General features: G+C 27.0%; 1 protein-coding gene across 2 annotated transcripts in view; it reads right to left on the bottom strand.

The window, feature by feature from the left end:
- LOC108752440 (connectin) overlaps window positions 1–947 on the bottom strand; it is a 135947-nt gene extending 135000 nt beyond the window's left edge. Inside the window, exon 1 of one of the 2 annotated variants that reach the window (XM_018493253.1) lies at window positions 808–947. The gene's annotated coding sequence lies outside the window, so the exon portion shown is untranslated. The remainder of the gene's footprint in view (window positions 1–807) is intronic. The other variant, XM_018493252.1, reaches the window with a different exon arrangement.
- Window positions 948–4765: the final 3818 nt, after the last annotated feature.

The raw sequence follows: 4765 nt of genomic DNA, 5'->3' as shown, positions 1-4765 counted from the left end.
ATATAAAATGTGTATGTGCGTGTGTGTGTGTGTGTGTGTGTGTGTGTGTGTGTGTGTGTGTGTGTGTGTGTGTCTCCTGTTGCAAAATATTGCTAGATATCTATATGTTGAGAGTGCATCAAGCATAACAAAACCAATCGTCAGAGAGCAGTTATCGCATATCAAAAAACAGCCAGTGTGTCAGCAAAACAAAAAGTCATTTTATCCTACATCACCATAGATAGAACTATGTTTGAAATATGTTTTTTTAAAATGGCCGAATTCGAAAAAGCATAACGTTTTTCTGCTTCCAATTAGTTATGCCCATTTTAATGTAGATAAACTACAATCTCGGTTCTACTTATTCTTTTTACTTTAGAAAAAAATAAGGAGTTAGTTGAACCTGAGATTAAAATTAAACTATATTAGTAGAAAAGGGCAGAAAGAATCTAAGAATTGAAAAAAGTAGTAATCTAGGAAATTGTATATATAATTGAAAAAAAAACTGTACATATAACTGTATACCTAGACAACACAAAGTCTAAAATTGAGACATAAAACATCTTTTAAACAACAAAGATGTCGTGATTTTGGACACTTTGCGTTGTCTGGGTATATGTACTCAATTCAATCACTGATACGAAAAAAAAGTTTGAGGCACAGTCATTTTGCTACAAAATTAATTTGTATGGAATGCAATAGAAAGGAACATCTTCGGATATACGAAAACGCACATACGGTTTCTCAGCGCAATAAGTTTGGGAGTCGCGCGGCTAAATTCAAGTGCTAAAACTTACACACACAGACGAGAAAAATATTGAAACTCACCGGTCAATCCCGCGTCACGCAGTGACGATCCGCGTCGCAGAATCGTTCACAATTGACTCGTGTCGCACTTAGCTCGTAACGCGTGCCCGATGTTCACGAAACGTTAACCGCGTAACCGTGAGTCCAAAAGAGATGCGCGTTCGTTCGCATCTAAAATGCAACTTAAACCGTAACCCGCGCTTTGCCACCGGCGCCGTCGACGGAACGAAGCATCGGGGTTGGAATGGAGGGAGAAGGGGCGTCGCGATCATTCCTCACTCGACACCAGACGGAGCTAGTGCACTATCGGTCACAAAGGACAAGCAAATTCTCTCTCAGATCTCTGCATTACCAGCGAAATTATTAAGGGTAATGTACCGACACATTAAGTCGTTGAAAATTATGTCACGGATAAATGTTATATTAAATGTAAACTAGAATAACTAATCGTCGATAAGTACGTTTACACTTTAGTAGAAAGTAAAATTTCTTTTACCATCCGTAGAAAAAAACATTTTACTGATGGCATAAATATTCTCGTATACATCTTCTTATCGTTGTGACGTAATTTAATATCTTGAAAATATAATTCACATAGATGAAGTTTTATATTCTTTAATGAAAATGTATGATTTCAAAAAAAAGCAATAATTCTTGAAAATTCTTTTGCTTTATTTGTAATATGTTTCATGTACTATAATATAATTTTGTAAATTAATTTTAAAATATTGTTAATTTATGTAAATTAAGAGAGATTGGAGTACCATAAGTTAATATTCAAACTTTTAAAACTATTCTTAAGTATAAAGATACTTATATCTTTAATAGTATCTTTTATCTCGATTTAATATAATAAAACAAATCATTTAATATAATAAAACAATCATGTTTATATTAAAATTTATTGAATGTACATGATAAATGATAATTGATTTAAAAAAAAAAGTAAGGACACATTTTTTTTAAGTAAAATAAGTGCTCAAAGTATTTTATATCTGGAACATTAAACAAATTAATTATTTTACATAAAAAATTTAAAATATTTTTAAATATAAAAATGATTTAATCTATAATTACGCAAAAATTTAATATGTAAAACTTTTCGAGATACGGAAATAATTTCAAAGTTTTATTATAATAAAACACGCAGACCTTCATGTAGGCAAATTCTAGTCATGCTGATTATTTAATTCAAAAATTTCAAGACGTTTTTAAAGTTTTGGAGTTTATTTATTAATTGGTAAATAATTTAAATAAATAACAAACAAACATAATATTTCAAACATTTAAAATATTTAAGACAGTCACGTAATGTAGAAAGAAGATGTAAAAAACAAGAAATAAAAGTATATATATCACGTCGTTACTCCTAATTCGCGTCGTCACTCCTAATCGTCATTCTTAATTTTTATAATTATGTTGATACTTTCATATATTGTATATCATTTAAGAATGACATATAAGATAAAAAATTTTGTTGTGTGACGGCGCAGTACCGTATGCGTACACAACAGAATTTTTTAACTGTACATTCCATTCGAGTTTCATTTTGTAACTTTCAGGCTTATTTCATAATTGAAGAAATATAATATATTTTTACAAAATTTTTAAATTAATGAGTTGGTAATGAAAAACATTAATAAAAATTGTAAACAAGTGGAAAATGATTTATTTATATAAAAATGATAAATTAAAAATAACTCATCTATAGAACAATTTGAGATCTTTAAAATTGATCTCTTGCATTTTTTTTGTAGTAATAGTTTCAATGATATAATAATTTGAATGTTTGTATGTTTTTTTTGTAACTTACAAGTGTCAATAATTTCACCAAAAAAATCTCAAATTTTTTGCAAAACGCGTGTCTCATATTTTTATCTGTAGAATATGTCAGAAAATTAAAAAAATAATTTTAACTAACGATGTTTCAAAGGTTTGCCTCGATTTGCCTCATATACATATTTCATATCTTGCTGATAAAGCTATAAAAATATTTTTTCAATTTTTTCTTATATTTATTTCAAAATTGTTTTTCTTCTATTTATTTCTTAATTTCAACTGTTTTTCTTTTATTTTCATTCTAATGCTCAAATAAACGTATATCGTTTTAAGTGAAAACAGTATAACATATCAAAGCCATAGAGAGCAAAATGTAGTAGCTGCAAGGAAAGTATCGGTAAATAATATCATCTTTTCTTTCATGAAAGCCATTTGTTTTTGCACTTTATCGTAAAGAAACTAAATATTTTACGCAAACAAAAGAATAAATAAACTTATTTTCTTTTTCTTTCAAAATATAATCGGAGATATTATTAATTATTGTCCGATAAGCTTACAGCTCAGCGATCAAATTTCTTTGTAATATTTTAGAAACGTATCCTTTTGTCTGCACTTAATGATATAACTTATTTACTCTTCATATTTTTTAAAGATAGAAAAAATTAGCTAGATTAGAAAGAAGATAGAAAGAATTAGCTAGATGTGTTATAAAATGTCTTGAGACTGTTTTGGATGGTATACTCTACTGTATTTGCTGTGGTAGAATTATAAAATCTTATAGCGATTAATTATATCAAAGAGAGGATTATAATTCTAACAAATTTTAATGATTTTTATTAAGGGAAAAAGAACACTTAAAAATGACTACAATATAAATTTTTCACTTTTCTATACATATTAAAATTTTTTTTAGAAATAAATTGACTAGAATATAATTGTTTCTGGTTTTAAAAAACTATAATAATGTTAATAATAAAAAAAGCTATTAATAATCAAAGTTGTTACATTGATTATTCACTTTTTTTTAACTTATAATTAAAATTTAGAAAGTGCTCTCTTTAGAGAAAAGTATCAATCAAAAAAAGAAAAAGAATAAAGAACAATAATTCAAATATGTTGATGCAGTTGAAAAAGAAGACAACAAAGAATACTTTTATGATGCATTCGAGGAGACGCTATATTAGTGCTTTTTGTGTCATTCTATCTTCATCGCTTATTAGACACAAAATAAGAACAGAAATGACACAAGCGCTAATAGAGTTTCCCTGAATGCATATTTAGTATCTTTTCATGGTAGTATTTCGTAATAGTTTTTCACAGTAGTTCTGACTTATAATTTTACAATTGCATCCTTCTCCTTCAACTTTCCTTGTCATGGGTATCGAAATATTGTTAATAAAGACCGATTATTAATAAGACAATTCTGAGTAAATTTTTGTTAATTATCAAAAGGACCCTTACGGAAATAATTAATTGGAAAGCGTAAATATTATCGACTGTTTTGGTGTGTCCATTAATATATAATTAATGAAGATATAATTAATGAAGATTTTGTGTCTTCCTTAATCATTTTTTTATCATAAAAAATATACAATCATAAGATTTTTACATTTTTGATGATCGATATAAACTGATAAAAACAGTGATTAAAGGATAAAATAATGATTCAGTAAAATATTCATTCATTTATCAGAATAAATTTCTCAGAACTACTAAAAGTTGATAATGTTCTTTAATTTTCTTTCTTAATCATTCTTATCTTTCTTAATACAATAGATTCTCCAGAATAATCACGCTAAGGATGCCGTACCATGGATATGGAAAATGAAATGGAAAAGATAAAGACGACTAATCAGCATCGTTTTAAAAAATTTGTATGCGTCAGCTTTTCGCATTTGTTTTTCTTTTCTGTTAATTCAATAAGTGAAAAGTGCAGAAGTTATATCATTTATAAGTATAAGTAATCGAAATATAATTATTATATTGTGTATCACATAATATCAATAATATTAAATAAAATAATATGTGTTAAAACTATCTTTGTATTTACATATTACATACATTAAGCAGCTTCACTTCCTATGCATCAAAATTTTTGGAAATTAATGAAATTAGTAAGTTTATTTTACCTGTTTAATGTGAACAAATATATAAAGAAATTATATATATATATTAATTGAGTAAAATAATGAAAAATATA

This window comes from Trachymyrmex septentrionalis, unplaced genomic scaffold (genome assembly GCF_001594115.1).
Source record: "Trachymyrmex septentrionalis isolate Tsep2-gDNA-1 unplaced genomic scaffold, Tsep1.0 scaffold60, whole genome shotgun sequence".
Classification (NCBI taxonomy): Eukaryota; Metazoa; Arthropoda; class Insecta; order Hymenoptera; family Formicidae; genus Trachymyrmex; species Trachymyrmex septentrionalis.
Note: the sequence above shows the minus strand (reverse complement) of the source record. Positions and strands in the feature narration are given on the sequence as shown.